Source organism: Ylistrum balloti, unplaced genomic scaffold (genome assembly GCF_031769215.1).
Source record: "Ylistrum balloti isolate Yb309-2 unplaced genomic scaffold, AGI_CSIRO_Ybal_v1 Utg369660, whole genome shotgun sequence".
Classification (NCBI taxonomy): domain Eukaryota; kingdom Metazoa; phylum Mollusca; class Bivalvia; order Pectinida; family Pectinidae; genus Ylistrum; species Ylistrum balloti.
Genome location: NW_026781911.1, coordinates 92,061 through 115,999, shown reverse-complemented (window position 1 = coordinate 115,999; position 23,939 = coordinate 92,061). Strand labels below are relative to the sequence as shown.

Sequence of the window (23,939 nt, the reverse complement as noted above, 5' to 3'; positions counted from 1 at the left end):
TGCCATCATGTTCTGTTCCTCAACATAACTCCAGCTGATGATAAATTAATACCAGCTATCACATTGTGTCTGGTTGACAGGGTTATGGTATCCCAATAACTAAACTGACAATGCTACATGAAGGCGCTGTCATCCACCATGTGATACAGGTCAAAAGTCAAGCATGAATAGACCTCTTCATCAACAACCTCATCCACGAACAATCATACTTAGCATGGACATGTGCAGCAACAATACTTTCTTTTGAGATAACAGATTACACAAATATTGGCCATTTACTACTGTTTGATAGTTTTGATGTCTTGGATGCTAAAGAGAACAACCTCACATCTACGATGAGCCATTGCCTGAATCAATGGAGACTCTCAAGTTCTAATGGCAAACAGAGTATCCAATGCCTGCCAGGTTCAGATAAATAATTAACCCTTCAAATACAGACAATATTGAATGCTACCGTTTTGTCATCCACCAGTCAAATACAGTCAAACTTGACAAGCAATATGATTTTTAGACGTCAACGGTGAATGAGAGACCGCTGGAATAGGAGAAATATAGCCGTCGCTGCTACATGCAGATATTTTGCAGTTTGATACATCAATAATTGAGTTGAGCGCATGACCAGGTGTTACAACTGAGCAGCTGATGAAAGAGTTAACGACACATGTACAGTTCCACATCAGTGGACATTTAACAGACGTCAGAGCAGCTAAGGTCCTGGACTGACAGGGCAATCACTACAATGGAACAGATGAAAAACAGACCATGCTGAATGGATCAGTTTAGAACTCTTTAATATGTAAGTAAATGCAACATTTCCATTTTAATATGTAAACACTTTCTTAACAAGATATAAAGGCTATTGTTTCTGAACTATATACAAAGTATTTATAAATGAAAATAGTGTGAAAGAAATGTCACAGTGATGTGACGTCTTTGTAAGATTTTGTTAATATTTCAGTGGATCAAATAACGAGACATACTCACTATGTGATATGCTGTATCATCACATAAGTTAATAATTAGAACCTGCCTCTTAATGAAGATCATTACTGTCCACTTGACCTACAGTGAAGGCTGCCAGTATACAAGGAATAGGAGGAATGTTTGGGACAGTAATTGGGTAGGAAGGGTCATAAACCTGATGTGTCAACCGCCTCATTATCCCAAGACTATGCTAATCAACAACACACTGAGGGACATCCCACAGACCCAATCTATCAGATTCAAAACATGTTGGTTAAATATCAATAAGTGGGTGTTGTGACAGCTTTTCTCATCAGCCATGAGCAGTGTCTGAGACTAAAGTACAGGATTAACCTTTCCCAGATAAAATTCCAATGATATTAATTGAATTGCTTTATACTAATTATCCCTAATCTATTACAGCCAAAACTCAACAAGTACTTGATGTTTCTAATCTTTCTTAATGACAACTAGAGTAATATGAATCTTACCTAAGACTAAACAGTGCTGTAAGCTACTAATCATGATATAGCTGCAATCTAGTGTGTCTCAAAGGCTGTCCATAAATGTCCGGTTCAAATACCATGCCCATAAAAAGCAAATGCCTAGATACTTGAAATGTCAGGTGATAATTTCATTAACAACCTGTTACACAGTCTTTACCAATGAAAAAAATCTGATCTTGATACTTCATAATGAGCATAATTTAATGATGAACATCTAACCTTGAACTTAGTGATTGCCCTTTAATGATTAGAGCTATGTGGGATATTGTCAACAGCTAATTTTCTTACCTTGACATTGAGGTGGCTGTCCCATCATGATCAGTCTACTGTTAAGTTCTGACCTTGACCTTGAGATGGTCAGTACAAATGTGGTATTGTCTACTGATGAATATTGACCTTGAGTGGTTTGTCCTTTTATGACCAGTGCTATGTGGGGAATTGTCTTCAGTTATTTTTTTATTTTGACATTGGGGTGACTGTCTTGTCATGATTAGTATAAATGGGGTATTTTCTACTGATGACTAATGACCTAAACCTTGGGGTGATTGGTCCATCATGATCAGTGCTGTGTCTGGTATTGTCTAGTGATGAATTTTGACCCTGAACTTTGTAAGTTTGTTCTGTCAGTGATGTATTGTCAAGTCAGTGTCTGCATTGTTTTGGATTTATTTATTCCTCATACAGATGTAAATAGTAATTTACTTATCTAATTTTTTTCTCAGACTTGTTATGCCTTATAGAATATAAATCCAAAGTGAAAAATCAATTGAAAATTGATCAGCCAAAGTTCTACCAACTGAGCTAAAGAAATATACTCTGTCAGCTGAATGACAGAGAAAAAGTGTTTAATGCTACTTATATACAAGCCATGTCGATCCATTCCATTTACACTACAAACTGACTTGTTCTTCTGGAGATTTCCCCAACTCTACACAAACTGTTTACCACAACACCTTGGATATCGATATTCACTAATATAAAGAAACAGGGTAAAACTCATTCTTACGGAGTACCCAAAAAGGAATGGGACCCAGGTCTCAACTACGATAATCCATTACCTACAGGACATAACAAGGTCCACTAACAAAGTAACAGAGAGCGTACAATACTATACATTGACCTTTACCTATCTTTCTGCACATTTTCTAACTAGCTCTTTATATCAAATATAACTTCAGCATTATGTAACAGAGAAGGATGACTTCAAAATGGGGTCTTTCTCCAAAGGTGTGTCAATTTATGAAAAGTATAATTGTTTTTCTTTTTTTTTATGTAATTGTCCATAATCTGAAATTATCCTAAAGGGATCTTGGTGTCCACCATTGTTTGATCTTTGGTGTTTTTCAAAAGGATGGAACTTTTTCAGTCTTTTTCCATTTTCTAAGTCCGAAATTCAAATGGGCACAACTTGGGACCAAGGAACCTTCATACAAAACTTAAATAAAAGGTCCATCCTGTACTAGTGAAATAGTGTTAACAGTGTTTACAGACAGACAGAGGGACAGATCACAGATCACCAAACATGGATCACGGATGATAGCCTACCATCTGATATGATGTTGGGTTAAAAAATTCAGGCTTAAGCTAAAATATAAGGCAAACACAATAACAAGCTACCACAGAACATCCTCTAAAATATATATATAATGATTCATTAGCTACCAAGAGGCTGTCATATTGAGAAAATGCATGATAAGTGGTCACAGGCATGCTAATGCATTTTAAGTTCTCATTACAAAGTAATGATCTTGCACATGTGCTAACAAACACAATCCACCTTCCTCTATTTAATGGAGAAATGTCTGATTTTCGATGATGGGCAGACTCTCAAGACCAGAGGATATCTACGACCACTGTCTATATACATAGCCTATAAAACACATCTATCTTACCAGACCTTATTACAAGCTCCCTAAGGAGGATGGGTTTTGTCATACATATATAAAAAATTCAATAGCCTTCAGTAAACTGTGTATATATTTATTTGGCAAGCATGTGCATTTCTCTATTGAACTCAGATCAACATCTTCCTCCATATTCTCAGATTTTATGGTTTCCTTAAATTACAACCTTCCTGTCCCTACAAGGGACTTGATGAGTTCTCACTATAATTATTACATGATAAACTACACAATACCATTCCCATGATAATTCATCAAGGGAGATAACTTGTTAATTATCCACTCCATATTTCATCCTCATCTGTTCCCCAGCCAATGTGGTGTGAGCATTGCAGACAGTAATAAAGCAATTCAAACACTCAAAGGGGACACAAATGTCTTCTTTCATCACATTGAAAGTCACACATTGTATTAGATAGCAACGCTTTTGAAACAGAGAACTTTTCTCATTTTAAAATTATCTTCTGTTTGACTATCATCTGCTTATCTAATAAATTTGATTAATAATTTACATAAACAGGAACAAATGGGTATCAGAATCTAATTTGTTAATCAAAGGTTACTTCTTGTGAACTTTTAACTACAGGCATTCGAGTACATCTTACCTTAGATGTAAGTTACCTGATGTGGACAATACCTTAAATATAAAAATCTAATTAATACTTTTTGAATAAAAAAGAACTTGCTGGCTGTAAATCAGTATTTACACAAGATATTCTTGTTTTACATTGATATCTCTCCTATGATGTGATATTTTCATTACTCTACCAAATTATATAAAAATATCTAACATATTGTAAGAGGTCCCAGAGCCGTGCATGTTGTACGATGAAGATTCTAAAACTCTAGCTGTCAATCAAAGAAACATAAATTGCAGGGAAATGTGCGTGTGCACATGTAAACAACTAGTAACGCTATTCAAAGTGATGTATGACCTCCACCAGGAGGATACAAGATGCTTGTTGCTGATAGATAGCTTCGTATTTAACAGAATTTAAAGACATTGCATTTGATTAGATAATTAATTCGTTCTCCATCCCGCTGTTTTGAAAGCACTAGAGCATCCATCAATGTTATCAATAACAGAAAACAGTTTTATTTCTCTTATATTGCATGTGTTTGTTTTACTTTACATCTCAAATAAGAAAAGATATGAAAAAATATATAATGCTTAAGAAAAGTTACCACACAATTTTTTTTGTAACATTTTCAATATGAAAAAAAAAACTCCCGGTATCTTCACAGTTCTTAATATTACTGAAATGTTTTAGCTTTTAAGGAAATCACTTCTACATGTTCTGTTGGGGATTTAAATAATATAAATGCTTCAGACATTAACCAAATATCATTTTGGCTCAAATTTAATCAGAATTTTGCTATTTTTATCTCAATTGTCATTAAAGCTATTGGCTATTAGTAAATCAAAGTATAAAGCACATTCTAAGTCCCCAAGAACAGCACACTAAATCAACACTATCATTTGATCTGTGTAAACATATATTGAATTGCCACTAAGTGATTTTTGTATGTATAAATCAGTACATATAATAGATTAAGTATTGATAAAGCCACAGTTAGTATTCAGTAGAATATCACAGATCCAATCGGGAACTTGAGGGATAAAATACAATCTTACTGTCTTATATGGAATGTTTTTGTAATAAACTAACAGATTTATTGGGAACCTTATATACATAAAGGAAACCTTATAGAGTTACAGGAAGACTCATATGCATCCATGGAGCATTATAGACTTACTGGAAACTTAACTGACTTATAGGAAACCTTACAGACTTACTGGAAACTTTACTGACTTACAGGAAACCTTACAGACTTACAGGAAACCTTACAGACTTACAGGAAACCTTACAGACTTACAGGAAACTTTACTGACTTACAGGAAACCTTACAGACTTACAGGAAACTTTACTGACTTACAGGAAACCTTACAGACTTACAGGAAACTTTACTGACTTACAGGAAACCTTACAGACTTACAGGAAACTTTACTGACTTACAGGAAACCTTACAGACTTACAGGAAACTTTACTGACTTACAGGAAACCTTACAGACTTACAGGAAACTTTACTGACTTACAGGAAACCTTACAGACTTATAGGAAACTTTACTGACTTACAGGAAACCTTATAGACTTACAGGAACCTTATAGAATTACAGGAAACGTTATAGAATTACAAGGAACTTTACAGGAAACCTTATTGAATTACAAGGAACTTTACAGGAAACCTTATAGATTTATCAGTAACGTTTTAGTCTTCATATTTTCAACGAAACATTATAGCCTTGCACAGAACCTTATGACATACTCCAACATACACATACCTCATACCTACAGCGTAACCATAGGACTTCTGAAACATTTGGTGACCTCAAAGTTTTATATGAAACCTTACCATATTCAGCATTGCATTAGTAGCTTGAATTTTACATGAGGTCTAATATGTCCTTATTAGAACTAGGCCCAAGTCATTAAATAGAAAAGCATCTACTGAGATGTTCAACTTATCTTCCTGCTAGAGTGCTGGCGTGCTTCAGGAGCAGATCAATTTTAAACATTCATGTAGCAATTGTATAACTACACAGCTCCAAGCATTTGTGACCTATTGGTGGGTAACTCTATAACATGTACATATCAACCCTGGGCTTCCCAGGTCACAATTCTGTTTCCCAATCAATCCAATGTACAAGGCTACTAATCCTGGTGGCGGCTTCTGTTAATGAGCACCTGGAAACCAAATCAAGGAGTACTTGATCTTAACAGGGGATGTCTATATTGAAAACTTATTTAGCCATGCAAAGGATTGATTCTAGGATATGAAGTCAGCAGACATGTACCCACTGAAGATGCACCATATAATAAAGCATGCCGTCAGTTTGCCTTCTGTAAATGGACCTCTGCAAAATCTATGCCCCTAGTTCATAAAGTTAAAGACAGTTGAGTTTTATTCTTAACACTTCAAAAACATGTATGAAATACCAAATGAAGTTGATTTCCAAGCATGTTAATGAGAATAAAATTGGATTTTATAACTTTGAACAAATGGTCTAACTGGTAATTCAGTAGTTCATTTCAAAATCACTTGGCATCACAACTCTATTCTAAATTACCATCAAGGTGCTTTACCCTATACTCTTTACATTAAATATAGATAATACAGTTGCACATTTGTGTCTTGATAAAGTGGTGGGTCCCCATCATCTACTTTTATAGGATCTTTAAATAGCAAATAGTTGTATCTTCAGGTGTAAAACCTTGGAACAGCTAAATGTCTCAACTAATTGTCTTACTGATGTTAAAGTGACTGCCATCAGCTAGGTGTCTTCCTGATGTTACATGGACAGCCAACAACTAGGATTCTTACTTAAGTGCAGAGACAGTCAACAGCTGTGTGTCTTACTGACGTTACAGTGACTGTCAACAGCTCTGTGTCTTATTGATGTTACAGTGACTGTCAACAGCTCTGTGTCTTATTGATGTTACAGTGACTGTCAACAGCTAGGTGTCTTATTGATGTTACAGTGTCAACAGCTAGGTGTCTTACTGACAGTACAGGGACTGCCAACAACTAGGTGTCTTACTGACGTTACAGTGACTGTCAACAGCTCTGTGTCTTATTGATGTTACAGGGACTGTCAACAGCTAGGTGTCTTACTGACAGTACAGGAACTGCCAACAACTAGGTGTCTTACTGACGTTACAGTGACTGTCAACAGCTCTGTGTCTTATTGATGTTACAGGGACTGTCAACAGCTAGGTGTCTTACTGACAGTACAGGGACTGCCAACAACTAGGTGTCTTACTGACGTTACAGTGACTGTCAACAGCTCTGTGTCTTATTGATGTTACAGTGACTGTCAACAGCTAGGTGTCTTACTGACATTACAGGGACAGTCAACAGCTAGGTGTCTTACTGACGTTACAGTGACTGTCAACAACTAGGTGTCTTACTGACGTTACAGTGACTGTCAACAGCTCTGTGTCTTATTGATGTTACAGGGACTGCCAACAACTTGGTGTCTTACTGACAGTACAGGGACAGTCAACAGCTGTGTGTCTTACTGACGTTACAGTGACTGTCAACAGCTAGGTGTCTTATTGATGTTACAGTGTCAACAGCTAGGTGTCTTACTGACGTTACAGTGACTGTCAACAGCTCTGTGTCTTATTGATGTTACAGTGACTGTCAACAGCTAGGTGTCTTACTGACATTACAGGGACTGCCAACAACTAGGTGTCTTACTGACATTACAGGGACAGTCAACAGCTGTGTGTCTTACTGACATTACAGTGACTGTCAACAGCTAGGTGTCTTACTGACAGTACAGGGACTGCCAACAACTAGGTGTCTTACTGACATTACAGGGACAGTCAACAGCTGTGTGTCTTACTGACGTTACAGTGACTGTCAACAGCTGTGTGTCTTATTGATGTTACAGTGACTGTCAACAGCTAGGTGTCTTATTGATGTTACAGTGTCAACAGCTAGGTGTCTTATTGATGTTACAGTGTCAACAGCTAGGTGTCTTATTGATGTTACAGTGTCAACAGCTAGGACTCTTACTGATGTTACAGTGAATGTCAACAGCTAAGTGTTTTCCTGATCATTGTTTGACTGTGTGCTGACATGTTCCATTCATTACAGTAGAGATAGAAGCATGTCCTGCCCCACAAATATCAGTATTCCCTGAGGGACAACAGATACTACATTATTGATGTGTGTGCTCTGACATCCTGTGGTACTGACAGCTCGGTCTATATGGTAAGTGAGGGAGTCATGACATTGCAGGTCCGCAGGTCCCAGAGGGTCCACTCAGTAACCAAGGAAGCTCACTGAAACTGTGGGGATCTTACACTTAGATACATTTCAGTGCTACCTTATTCATCATTATCGCTGCTGTGCATGATATTGTCAGTTTTGGTGTTTCAGTGTTTTCACAATGAGATTCAATTTTACATGGTCACTTGAACTACAGCTAAAGGTATCCAGGGAGTAGGTAACATATATACTATTCTATTTGTCCAAGTTCTCAGGTAGCTGTGACCTTTACAAAGACCTTTACTGTGATCTCTACTCTGACTTGTGAAGTTCACAGGGGTTATAATTATGGATTTTTTCCAAAAAGCTTGTGTTCAGTGACTTAATTAAGTCACAGTTTCTGATATATATTTAGTTCCAAATGATTGGTGCTTAGACCCTTCCTGGTCACTGAGTCTAAGAGAATTTTGTAGATGTCAAATATTTTATGCAGATCAAAAAATTTAACTGATCTACTGACTATGGTATGTTTGTCCATTATAGTGTGTGGTTATTAATTGAGTTTCTAACAAACTGAGCACCAGCCACAATGATCGGGCTTCAGAAAGAGATTTGGTAGCTCTTTGATAAAAAACTCTACTTCATGTGAAGTTGGTGATAGATCGATCATATTTTGTATGCATATACATGTATAGTCATACTGGTATATGGTCTAAAGGAAATACATGTGGAGTATTTGAGCTGCTATAGCTATAAATGTACCACAGGAACTTATGACCTTCAGCATCTGCTGGTAATCATGACCTTTGACATCTTTTGTTACAGGTAACCTTCATCACCTGCAATAACCCATCCATGGCCTTTTTCACCTTTAAGAGATATAAAATTTATCACCTATGTAAAAGCATGTGACCTTTAACACCTGCAAATACCTTTGACCTTTTACAATTGTAGGAACATGCTACATTTACCACCTACATAGGAGCATGTGACCTTTAACACCTGCAGATAAGTTTGACCTTTTATGACTGTAGGAACATGCAACCTTTACCACCTACATAGGAGCATGTTACCTTTAACACGTAAAGGTACCTATGACCTTTTACATGAACATGTAACTGGAAGTTATGTGCAGGAGCAAATGCTCTCAGTAATCTTTTGATACAGAAACCAAGGCCTGATGCATGACAATCTACCAAGCTTAGTATGTGCACTGTACAGACAGTTTGCAATTTGAAAAAAATGACAAACTTTCAAATCTTTTATGCCATGTAATATCAGGTGGAGGAGCAAATTACCTCACAAGTCTTCCTACATATCAATAAAGTAGACAATATTAACACATAACTGGTAGACATCATTACAGCCCCAGACAAGTTTATCTTCCAAACAAACAATAAATGCCAAAGTTCTGGTGCCCATAGACCTGTATGATCAATGGAAGGCAATGTGTTTGACACAGAAACCTAAAAAAATCATTGTTCCTGGAAATGGATTGACCCCATTATATCTTCCTTGTCACTCGGTATAAAAGTATTAAGTGAGCAATTTTTTTTTTCTTTATTATGATGTTTTTTTCAACAAGTCTAAGATGGAACAAGCTCTGCTTGGCTCAGACAGCTCCGAGTACAATAAAAACTTCCTGTATGCTGGTAAATGCAAATCAACTTCAATAACTTGTCACTGTTAAACAATAAAATCTCACCACAAACTGTTATTGTCAGACAATACAGAAATATTTCAGTCACAGTCGACATCAAAACATATGATTTCATGTAACATTTTATAGCTTCAGTAATCTGATCTGCATTTTAATTTCCTAAGACTTTCTTCTAACTTTCTTACTGAAGATTGGAAATAACCCACTCCATAAATGATATGCTCTTTGATCAAGTATGGAATTCAAAACTTATTTCTTTTTAAATTCTGTCTTACTTTGGTACAGGAGATCAGAAAATATGAAAAACATATGTTTGATAAGTAATGATTGAAAATCCCGGAACCTTCAGAAAATTCTAGATATTCACATCTTCAAATTTTAGTTAATTAACTGTTATCGAAAAGACGGAAAATCAACACCTACAGCAGTTAATACGTTGTAGATGTCAGTTCTCCATTCAGGCCCTCTATTTTTGGTGGTAATAATCCCTGTGAATATCTCACTACCATGGCTGATATCAGCTGCTTCTTCTGTTTCTTGGTTAAGCAGTTCATCCATGTTAACTGTCCTGTACTGTCATTCAGACTGACCACTATCCATCAAACTATCAACATGCAGATCGGTCACCAGTGTTTGCTGCGGTTACGCAATATTACAAAATCAAAGAAATCATGGTTCAGCAGGACCATTCTTAAACGTTTTTATTTCTGCTAAATAGAATAAAACTAATCCAATCAAAAATCAAAGAATCACTGTTGGTGATAGTTTGTACAGAACAAACATAAGCTAAGCCAATTTGCTGAGGTCTGTAGAGATCAGATTACCAGAGAGAAGGTATTGACAATCTGATGGCCAGTTCTTGGTGCTCCCACTAAGGGCACTAATTGATCCTAGGTAGGGAATACTTTGGGACATGGCAGGGTTATTTACTTTATCTACAGGATAAATGGGCAGTTTAAACAAGTAACATTAAGGACAAAAGAATAAACAACAGTTATGGTACATAAGCAATTAATGATTCTATTTGTTGCTATTTTAGCTTTAAAACCATTTTCTGACGAATTTTCATTGAATAACTTCATTAAGTCTATCGTATAAACTTAAAAGATACAAAAATCTAATTCTTCCAATTTCTTCAATACAATTTTGACATATGAACTGTATGGGATGACAGTAAAATGTTTGTTAATTATAATGATGAGTACCGAAATGCAATCAAAACATGACTGTAGCATGACAATGTTCACTGGTTTTATCACAACTGTAAACGTAATTCTAACCAGATTGGGATATGAACTGAAGACCTCTAACCTCTAGAAGGACTTTGCAACCAATTATCAGCTGCCTGGCAACAGGAGACTGGAGCAGTTCCGATTTACTATAATACCATGGAACACTATTCAATGAAATATTCCATACCAGATTCAGTACTAAAATGAGTACAGTGTACCTCGGACTTGTATCAGCTGACTCATTACTAAGGCAGCAACACTGGAATTCCTCTGAATTCAATATTAAAGCGAGTACATTTGGGTTACATCACTTAACACATTATTAAGGTAGTGACACTAAAATCCTGTCCCTATGAATTCAGTACTAAATCGAGTACCTTGGAGTTGTATCATTTATTGATTCATTACTAAGGCAGTATAACTGGAATCCTGTCTCTTCTTGATTCAGCACGAAGGGGGTAAAAACTGGAACCACTGAGGTGTGACTGTTGAATTTGTACCAAGTACACCCAATGACCTACCAAGACCTATACGAAGCTTACCTGGTAGATCATTAACCAGGTACATCCAGAAGACTTATTCTGCTAGCTATATTTGCAATAAACTTGAGTCAGTAATCAGAAAAACATCATTCTATCATGTTTAACAATGGAAGGCATGGTTCATGACAAAAACAATAAACATGATATAGTATTGATAAAATCAAAATATTAATATGAAAATAGGAAAACCAAATACTATTTTAATCTAACAAATATTGTAGTGTTTATAGTCATCATACATCTTGAATAGTGTAGAATCATTCTGACATGGCGATGCTGATCAGGAGAAGGTGTTTCATTAGTTGCAATAACTTGTGCCTTGTTCCTTGGTTCCTTTTTATAGCAATACCAAAAATGGAGGGGGGGGGGGAATTCTGATTAATGTTACTAGATCATTGTTTCATCATCAATGACTAATGGCATTGTCACTCCAGTGACAGGATATTCATCAGCTGACACTACAACAGATTTAAACCAACCCAAATTCACTTAGATCTAAATGAAATCTGCTTAATGTACTTTACAGTTCATGCCTTGTGAAAGGCTGCACAGTCTCAGCTTACAAGTTGTGTAAGCGATGTTATTTCAGACATTGTTGCTAGGGATACTCTATTAAGGGCATATCCTCCAACGATAAGCTCTGGCCCCATCTTTTTTTTAGTTCAGATTTTAAAGACAGAAAACCAGGCAACGCCATAGCAACATTTAGAAAAGAAATGGACAATGGCTTCCAACATGGTAACAGATATAATACATACATAAAACATACAAAGAAATCTGTATCAGTTAGTCAAAATAAAATGACTTTCAACCTTACAATCTTTATTGATATATAAAAGCTTTAATCTTGTACACTGTCAAATCTTTACAAATGCTAGATCAACAGGAAGTGATGACGGCTGTACAATGTCTACGTGAACTCTATTGATCGACATAAACTACTTGATGTAAAGTCTTGTGTAAGAATGTGGCCATTGATTGGTATAAAAACCTATCCCTATTTCTATAAGTGGACATATAAAGTTTCCTTTTATAGTCTTGATCAATATTCTGTCTATATTAGGGACTGCTGATTGAAGGAAGAACAAACACCACTGCAATTAGTGCGAGAGAATTGTCCACCAGGAAAGAAAGACCTTGTCTGAAAATTAGGATTCCAAACAATAAGAGCTAAATGACTACCAAGATATATGGTTACAATATTGGTAACCAGGGAAACTCAGGACATCAGGTTATGATATCAGTGGCCTGCAGTAAAACCATCAATATGGTTTATCAGTAGTCAGGGAAGCTAACAGTATGGTTTATCAGTTGTCAGGGAAACTAACAATATGGTTTATCAGTTGTCAGGGAAACTAACAGTAAGGTTCAACAGTAGTCGGGGAAACTAACAATATGGTTTATCAGTTGTCGGGGAAACTAACTATATGGTTTATCAGTAGTCAGGGAAACTAACAATATGGTTTATCAGTTGTCAGGGAAACTAACAATATGGTTTATCAGTTGTCAGGGAAACTAACAATATGGTTTATCAGTAGCCAGGGAAACTAAGGATAAATGTATGGTTATAATATCAGTAGCCTAGGAAACGATGATATTGTTACATTTCCTGAAGTACCTTGAGTTAATAGAATAAAATTTTACTAGGAATTAATTATATGTCAAAACCTACCACCAGAATTCAAAAAATAGATTACAAAAGCAGTCCATCTCACAAAACCAATTAGCAGATATTTCACTTCTAAGTTTCCAAATACAATATTAAATTGAAAGAAAGCAAATTCATGTCAATATTTCAAAATAGCTAGTGCTTTCATTCATTATACCAGCAAAATAAGTGAGTGTTTCCCAAGAGGTATTATAATGCATGGCACTAAGCATTACTGGTGAGGCTCATTTCAGAACAAATTCCTCCTAGCTATTATGTAAACTGAGTCTGGACATCCTGTGTACCGCAGAATTTGAGTCATGCAATAGAAAATAGTCAACAGCCTGTATGTAGACACAGGACATTGCCTTGTGTGACTTACAGTATGTACTGATTGATTTCACAAGGTCAGATGTTATTCTTTGACGACTGCTTGACGGACTTTAGCAGGGAAACATGGATTGGATTTCACATCTGAACTGAACATATGGACAGAAACAGAGTTACATTAGGATTCATGAAACTGCAAGTCACTTTACTTTGGTGACAAAATCTGATTTATCAATTGCAAAAAGTAAACTTTTATTGCAGATACCAGTAAACACTTACTCTAAGTTTTGCAATTTTTTCTTTTATAAATCCGGATTTAGTTTTTGTCCCACTTTTCTGAGATGATAATGGCATGTTCTATCATGGAATGGAGTCTACAAAGCATGCAGAAAGTCTGAGGATTCATTGATAGTATGAACATAGAATGAGATCAGGTACATCGTTCCTACTGTTTCAGAATTAAACAGGATCACTGAGTCATCATTAGAGTATTGAATGTTTGTTTTACATAAATTAAAGGCTTTGGAGTCTTTAAGAAACCTGATGTCACAGAACACTCCTCTATGATTAGTCCAGGTTTCCAACCCAGCTCTCAATGCCACAGAGAAATATATCACTAATAACAATCATGTGCAGGGTGGGTCAAGAGATCTGTCATGGAGAAGTACAACCAAACCTTCCCTCATCAATACCACTATCTAGCTCTGACAGTCTATAATGATATACAGTAAAGTATTCATTGCATGCATCTCCACATGTCTCACTAGATCTTTGCAGAATTCATTGAGATGCATTATGCAGAAACATCCTAGCCCCGCATCCTATCTTCTTTTTCTCTATAGAATGGATGATTGTATATTCCTTCAAGGTTTCTGTAGTTGCCACAGCAACCTCAGTCAAAGAAAAGGTCAATGGGTTTACTACCAGTGATGGCAAATACTCTGTGACCATAGTGGTGAAATATACCATCTGACATTCTGAACAGGAGATCCTGTACGGATCTCAGCAGTCATCACTGCATGATATTTCTTAGTTTTTATAAGTTAGATATTTTACTCTCTTTTCTCTTCTTTCTTTTGATATGTTGAATTGATAAGTGAATAAATTATATGGTAAATCAATAAATATAATAGACCTTACCTACACTAATTGAATCCATTCAATAGCTATCATGAAAAAGCATCAACAACTATAACCATCAAAGACATGCAGCCTGACGGCCATTTTGTTTTTCCTGATAAGTCAACTCACATTCTAGAGACCAAGGGGATCCTATGCATGAAAAAGAAGAATTATCCATCCAGTACTTCTCAATAAATTATGATAACAATCTGTAGCTGTCAAAATCCAAGATTCCAATCAGTCCAAAAATAAACAATGCACAATCAGGGACCATGGAAAACTTGTACACAGGAGATATAGTAATGATTTAATCAAACTTCTCAAGAAATAGTGATAACAAGAATTGTTTAAAGATGGACAGATGATGAACAATGGACGAAGACAGATTTTAACAGTCCAACATGTGATGACAGTAGGTTAAAATATGCAAATAACTGTGACTAGAACAAATTGAAAACTGACAATGTGTCATGAATAATTAATACCGGAATATATATTTGAACGCTAGAATTTCTCTTTTGCAAGTGTTAATGTAATACTTCCCTTGTAATAATTGAATGTACACAATAACAACGGATATCATCTACAGAAGTTAGATAAAAACCTTGGGAAATAACTTACCAGTAATAGATCACTAACATTTTAAATGCAAATTTATATTCAAAATTTGAAATACATCTGGAGGATTTCGTTATCAAAATGGCACTAGATGACACTACGTTGCCGATAACATAGTATGTTAAAATGTACGGGCATTCTGTATATGAACTTGGTAGAGGAATCCTCCACATTGATATTCCATCAGCCTCCTTATCTCCATGGGGAAGAATTTTCTCAACCAAAACATTTTTGCAGCCAACTAATTATATAGGTATTAGTGAAATGAGGGGAGTTTTTGTATACCCTACTCATAATTACCGTTCAGGACATTTGCGTTCACCTAGACACAAGCTGATGAAATATTAATACACAATATCACCGCAATTCTCCTGTTAATACTGTGTTCTCACATGAACACCTAACTGTACTTTTCTCAATTTACATCTCACACTAATAAATTGTCAATACATAAATAAATGTGATTCCTGCATATTCATAATAAAACAACAGGGTCCTGTAACAATATTTCTAGGGGGTCAGGACTTGTATGTTATATCATATTAGTTATAGTATACCATACAAGCCCTTATCCCCTACAAACATTATTACAGACCCCTGTGGTTAGAACCAGTACTGAAAATCAGTGTATTTACTAACAATATTTTCTTGATCTCCTGCTGGCTCTGAACCATCTCCAGATATAACAGCAACCAGTGATCGAGGATCATGTTCAAGTAATGAAACTTTGAATCAAAACCTATTAACATTCAAACCATAGATTCATTCGCAATTTTTCATTCAGTTTCATTCAGATTCTTTTGCACCTTCAAAATGGAAAAATGAAAATATATTTTTTTCTGATTATTTATCTATCATCTATAGACTACTACATATTGTATTCAACCAGATCTACAATGTCATGATAGAAAAATATCTCTATCAAGCACATGTAACTATCACTAGTCTACAAGTGTTAAAACTATGATAATGGTTACACTCCACAGTTTTCCTTTTGTCATTACCAATACTGCAGCAATAGCACTCTGAACTCCAGCTGTATATGGTACTCCACTTCTACTTAAGAGTGTGAAGTGGTATGGATTGTTTTTCACAAGTTGCTCAAATACAAACCCATGACAAGCAGCACTCCTATACAGCTCCCGTTACACTCACATACCTGTACACAACACATTACCTTAAAATCTGGAATCATGTTTTCTATAAGGTTACCTTTCTACCTTAGTCATTTCTTTGAGATCTTATTGGCACTATGCGGATAACAGATTTTTGTAAGATTTATCATGATTTTAATCAAAATTTCTAAGAACTGCAAAAAACTAATTAAATGGAATATTTTCATCACAACTGTCACTGAAAAAGCTAATTACGACAACGTAAAATAATGAAAAAGAAATCTCCGAAATTTTGAATAATTAATCCAACAATTTCTTCTTAAATCTTGAGAAGTTCATCAACAAGACCATTGTTGTCATCCTGTGCTACAGAAATGATTGATTTCATTATCATACCACAACTAGATTGGTACCCTGCCCCTACAGTACACCCAGCAACATTTCTCTTATAGCTTATCTCCCTTTCATGTAAAACAGAAGTCCTGAAAGTTTCTACAAACTTTACTATGTAAGGCACAGGATTTCAGGTAATGGTCCCCACATGAGAGTAGGAAACTGCTGAGATGCTGGTGTATCACAGGGACCATCCTTCCCATGTGCCATACCAGGCCTTTAAACCACCAATGATGGTGGATCCATCCTCCACATTAACTAATTATTCCACAGCTTTGGGAGGCTACACAGCTGCTGTATGATTAGCTCTTCGTTAAACATCATAGCACTCTATTGAAGCAAATAAATTTGTTTTACACTGGTCAGCTGAGTGATTACAAAGCTGACCACTTTGATAGACAGCACCATATCAATAACATGAGTGGCAATCTGTTCTTTCCAACACAACAACAGGATAAACACAGCCTGGGAGAACCAATAAAAAGATAAATTCATTTACACAGGATTTGGCTGCCACAATATTTCTCAATTGTCCACTTCATTCTTGATGGACAATTCATGACCCTTGTTTTTACTGTCAACTAGTCAGCCCAATATGTTAAAGAAGTGACAATTTCTAATTAATTATTAGTAAGCCACAGATGTAATTATACTGAAATGATACAGTAATGTATGCTAACATAATGTTTAATGACCTCAGACTTCGAGGGTACTTAAGCATATACACTATTCACACAAGCCATAATTTACCTGTATGTTCCAATGTGCCTCATAAAGGACATATATCTATGAAGTTTAGGTAAATTTTCCTTATCTGTGCCAGATTTATCAGTGAAACTTTCATGATTTCCAGGTAACATGTTTACATGTGTAAAGTACCCCATATATTGCTGTCCAATCCATAAAAAAAACAAAACATTGGCAATGTTTATCCCCAGGAGTGCACAAAGTTTATCAATTTATCTTTCAAGAATAAATTAGTCACTGAGTTAAGTACTCATTTGTGGTCTCATCCTGATTCAAGGTTTTTGTTCCCAACATCTGGAAATAGTTGCCTATGGCTATTTCTGCATGGAATTTGGCAGACTGGCTGATGTTGTTTGTTATATATACACAGCAAACTTGTGTACAAGATGACAAGGAAAACCAGATACCATGGTTATCTCCATGCATCTTGATTACCATCTTTCATTTTATACATGTTTTTAAGACACTATTGACCTTCCTTGACCTTGATATTTCATTATACAATAAGTCTATAAATATACATAAACACTACTTAGATATAAGGAGAGGGGTAATTTAATCCACATCAAAACTTTGGTATGTCAGCTTTCCAGAGTAATATGATATGAACTCATTAACACATTATTACAATGAGATAGTAACAGTTGGGAAGTTTACAGAAATATTTGGAAAATCACTCCCATTGATATCCCTTCTATCTGGAGACGCAGCTAATCACACGAGAACAGGAACAACAACAAAAAAGTATATACAAGTTGTATAATAGTTCATGTAAGGTCAGTCTTGACATCCACACACACTGGCTTCACTTTCTACGCAAGAAATATATGTATAATGCAGCTCATAGGTAATAAAATACAAGCACTTCCACAAGACTTGTAAAAAAAAAATAAAAAATTAACTGAAACTACATACCTTGCTTAAGATATTGACACAGTTGATAGCACCTACACAAAGACATAAATTTCTTATGTCACATGACCGTATGATGTAGTCATGGACTGGTTTTAACGCAACTTTAATTGTTAATTTTGTCCTAATTTCATTCTGCTTTATTCCTCTGGTTACTATGTAAACTTTGTATACATGCCTTGGCAATCTATATGTTATTCTTATACACATTGCATTATGTACAAGTACTTGTTTTGAAATTGAAGCCACAATGCCACTGGATGAGTTTGTTTACATTTTCCAGTGGTTTCGATCATTCTATCTTAATGCACAGTACATGCATTTAGTGCAGAAACAACTTTGTAGCTTTAACAATACTTTTAATTCAGTAGAGATCATTTAATTCAAAAACCAAACTCTCTAAGTTAAACTTGTAAATAAACTAACATTTAATTTTAACACTTATTATTACATATGTCCTTTTGAAGGATAAATCTACCTTGTATATTCTCACCTGATATAATAATGAATTTCCTGTAGAAGGATAAATCTACATTGTATATTCTCACCTGATATAATAATGGATTTCCTGTAGAAGGATAAATCTACATTGTATATTCTCACCTGATATAATAATGGATTTCCTGTAGAAGGATAAATCTACATTGTATATTCTCACCTGATATAATAATGAATTTCCTGTAGAAGGATAAATCTACATTGTATATTCTCACCTGATATAATAATGTATTTCCTGTAGAAGGATAAATCTACATTGTATATTCTCACCTGATATAATAATGAATTTCCTGTAGAAGGATAAATCTACATTGTATATTCTCACCTGATATAATAATGGATTTCCTGTAGAAGGATAAATCTACATTGTATATTCTCACCTGATATAATAATGAATTTCCTGTAGAAGGATAAATCTACCTTGTATATTCTCACCTGATATAATAATGAATTTCCTGTAGAAGGATAAATCTACATTGTATATTCTCACCTGATATAATAATGAATTTCCTGTAGAAGGATAAATCTACCTTGAATATTCTCACCTGAACTAATGAATTGACTGTAAAAGACACTTTTTTAGAATAGTGTATAGCAAATGGAATGTCTGTATGTTTATACTGTATGTAATACAAAAGTCTATAATTGAACTATAAGTCCAAGTTATGATAATAAATAAATCATATTTGTAATTAAAATGCAGATAATCATTAATACTTTGCTACACACATCACTAAAACTTGATAAGTCTTCTTGTTTCTAATAAAATTTCTTTTTCATATTGAAAGGGGAAAGAAAATTAAGAAATTTGACACTGGAAACAGTGCTGCAACATGGTTAGGCCTTCCAGTCATAGAATACTGTTGGTATCAGTACCTGCCTATCCTTGTATGGGAGGCCTACCCAGGCCAGTGGTAAGGAGAATCACATGCTATCTGCCAGACTCTTCCTACAGTGAGAGGATCCCCATGGGGACTCAACATCAGTATCATTAAGGTTCCCTGGGAGAAGGACTGGATCACAAAGAGGCTACAACAGGATATTATCTCAGAAGAAATACCTGTAGTATGGTGTTCTCCACCAAATGCTGATGGTATCTACTTTAGCCAACCATATGTGACTGAAAGAGCAACTGTTCAATGCATGGCTGTCAAAACCTAGAACACATTGTCTGTTATACTTATAGTGAATCGTCTGGTTGTGAATTTCATGACTAAACATCTATATGTTATCTTCTATTCCCTTTGCCAGACCCCTGTACTTAAGGCTCCCAGAGACAGTCTCTTGGAAGCAATGATACACAAAAAGTGATCAAATCCAGATATTTTTTTTCTATGAGATGATATCATCTATATGTTTGTGTACATTTTGTACAACTTTCTACAGAAGCCAATGTTCTGCCTCTTACATATATATCTCATTTGTACATTGTTTGTACTGCATGTGTGGTAGGAGCTATTCAAAATATTATGGCTGATTTGCCAAGCCAGGCCCAGTACCTAGGTATGTGTAAAGTGTTTTCTGATGCTCAGGAGCTTTTCCTACTATCTTATGTACAGATCTACAGATGCACACTGTGAACCATTGAGAACAGAACCTTATATTGTCTCAACGACAAAAAGGCAATTGGTGAAAACACACTGTCTACTCACTTTCGTGACAAGCTTGTAGAAGACTGATCACTAATGACGCAAATCACAGCCAAATGAAAACTTTAAAATTGCTCCACCATTGATTAACAATGTACAGTTTTCTTCTAAAGTACTGAGAGGAATGTGTAGTTTACCACTGGTGATATATACTATGTAAATGTGTTCAATGATATGCTTGTAAAATTTGAGATTATTTCAATTGATTTTTCTGTCTTTTACACCACAGATGGACCTTCATTGTACTGGAGAATATATGAGTTCATATTAGCCATTTGCAAAGTGTGTATATAATGTCAGAATCTGATGTATGAACAGAGCTTTGTGATCAGGACAAGGTTAGATTTTAGCATAAACTTTGATATCTCTCTATGTAAGTGTGAAAATGTAAACTGACAATCTCTTTTTCAAGACCTGCACTAATGAGTAAAGTTACCACTTAATCATTAAATCATAATTTGATAAGAAATATACAGTATATTTGTAAATCAATCATTTTGATGATTAGAATGAGTAACACTTTATACACTAAAACTCCCGAAGTTGGGGTTTAATCAAGCCATTGTATACAGCTGTTCTACAGGGTTCCAAATGTAGCTCCAATTTGGAGGTAAACAGTCATATTTTTTATAGTTTTAAATGGAAATGTTGAACTATTCTTTTTTGATTGAACATAACTTGTAGATTTATTTATAGTCCAACAAAACTGTCCAGGGTTGATTTTTTATATATATATTTAGTATTGTAATCCTATATACTGAATAAGATAATGTACAATATTTTGTCCACTTTACACAACTTTATGACATTTATCATGAAAACATTTTCTAGAAAATTTGCTTGTGATTTTGCAGATTAACGGCCCTTTATCAATCACCAGTACATAGCAGAAAAGCATTAACTCTCGATGCATTTTAGAAATGGTCAAATCAAAACCAATCAGACAAAGCTCTCGAGTCAGTAAAACTTCCTCTCATTTCCATCATTTATACTTTAATAACAAACAACACTGCATGTAAACAGTAGACCGTGATTGGTCATATTTTGTGTGTACATTGCATGTGGATGGATATCACTTTTACACTCCTTGTACAAAAATCAACATTTTTCACCAGAATCAATAAATTTAATCATCACTAATGTTATGTTTCAGAAAATAGGAATTGCCATGACAACCAGTAGATGATTGTACAGGATTGTCCATGTCATATTAAATTTAATAACAAAATCATTACAGTACATTGTAATTCAACATGACATGAACTTTTAAAGAAAGGCATAATCAATTTAAAAAATTCAATTTTTAATTTGACCTTGGATTCAACATCCTATTTCTCACTAAACTTATAAAAAGAAATGACATGTGTACCCTTTAAGATGGCAAACATGGCATTTCTGACATCATTTATCAATGACATAAGATAGATTTTTATACATGTGAAATAAGAACTATAGCAATGACAAAATAGGCAATATATTACAATTATTGCAGCATATCCCATTCAACCAAAAATGGTTCATGTTCATTGGTACATTGAGAACCGTTATTCCCACCAGATGATACACATTGAAACCATTACACATTGGGATCTTAACTCCAAATTGCAGTTACGATTTCGGACCATTACCAAATAGAAACCAGTTCTCACAACAGTAGTTACACTTTTAGACCATTACATATTTGGGAACTACTTCTCCCAACAGAAGATACGCTTTTACTCATAACAGTAGTTACACTTGTACTCCCAACAGTAGTTACACTTGTACTCTCATAAATAGTTACACTTTCAGATCATTACACATTGAGAACTACTTCTCCCAACAGTAGTTACACTTGTACTCTCATAAATAGTTACACTTTCAGATCATTACACATTGGGAACTACTTCTCCCAACAGCAGTTACACTTGTACTCACAACGGTAGTTACACTTTCAGATCATTACACATTGAGAACTACTTCTCCCAACAGTAGTTACACTTGTACTCACAACAGTAGTTACACTTTCAGATCATTACACATTGAGAACTACTTCTCCCAACAGTAGTTACACTTGTACTCACAACAGTAGTTACACTTTCAGATCATTACACATTGGGAACTACTTCTCCCAACAGTAGTTACACTTGTACTCTCATAAATAGTTACACTTTCAGATCATTACACATTGGGAACTACTTCTCCCAACAGTAGTTACACTTGTACTCACAACAGTAGTTACACTTTCAGATCATTACACATTGGGAACTACTTCTCCCAACAGTAGTTACACTTGTACTCTCATAAATAGTTACACTTTCATATCATTTCACATTGGGAACTACTTCTCCCAACAGTAGTTACACTTGTACTCACAACAGTAGTTACACTTTCAGATCATTACACATTGGGAATTAATTCTCCCAACAGCAGATACGCTTTTATTCATAACAGTAGTTACACTTTCAGATAATGACACATTGGGAACTACTTCTCCCAACAATAGTTACACTTGTACTATTACACATTGGGAACTACTTCTCCCAACAGCAGTTACACTTGTACTCACAACAGTAGTTACACTTTCAGATCATTACACATTGGGAACTACTTCTCCCAACAGTAGTTACACTTGTACTCTCATAAATAGTTACACTTTCAGATCATTACACATTGAGAACCACTTCTCCCAACAGTAGTTACACTTGTACTCATAACAGTAGTTACACTTTCAGATCATTACACATTGGGAACTAGTTCTCCCAACAGTAGTTACACTTGTACTTTCAACAGTAATTATACTTTCAGACCATTTCACATTGGGAACTAGTTCTCCCAACAGTAGATATACTTTCAGACCATTTCACATTGGGAACTAGTTCTCCCAACAGTAGATACACTTTCAGACCATTTCACATTGGGAACTAGTTCTCCCAACAGTAGTTACACTTGTACTTTCAACAGTAATTATACTTTCAGACCATTTCACATTGGGAACTAGTTCTCCCAACAGTAGATATACTTTCAGACCATTTCACATTGGGAACTAGTTCTCCCAACAGTAGATACGCTTTCAGACCATTGCACATTGGGGACTAGTTCTCCCAGCAGCAGTTATGCTTTATGAACTTTTACTGAAAACATCAATGCAAATTAGAGCCTGTTGCAAGTAATTACACCTTGGATCCTGTCACTACAAATGACAAATTGGTACCTTCAACTGGTGATTACATATTTATTGCCACTGAGATCTTCTACCATTAATCTTGAAACACATTGTGACCTTCTGCTGGTTATCACAGATTTGGACCTTCTACTGGAAATCACATATTGGGACCTTTTACA

The 23,939-nt window shown here is 35.2% G+C and overlaps 1 protein-coding gene and 1 long non-coding RNA gene across 2 annotated transcripts in view; one reads left to right on the top strand and one right to left on the bottom strand.

The window, feature by feature from the left end:
- LOC132558522 (ryanodine receptor 2-like) overlaps positions 1-23,939 on the bottom strand; it is a 157,435-nt gene that overhangs the window by 130,824 nt on the left and 2,672 nt on the right.
- LOC132558669 (uncharacterized) lies at positions 178-21,084 on the top strand. Its single transcript, XR_009554562.1, has 2 exons — positions 178-796; positions 19,755-21,084. It is a non-coding gene; the product is annotated as an uncharacterized LOC132558669 (long non-coding RNA).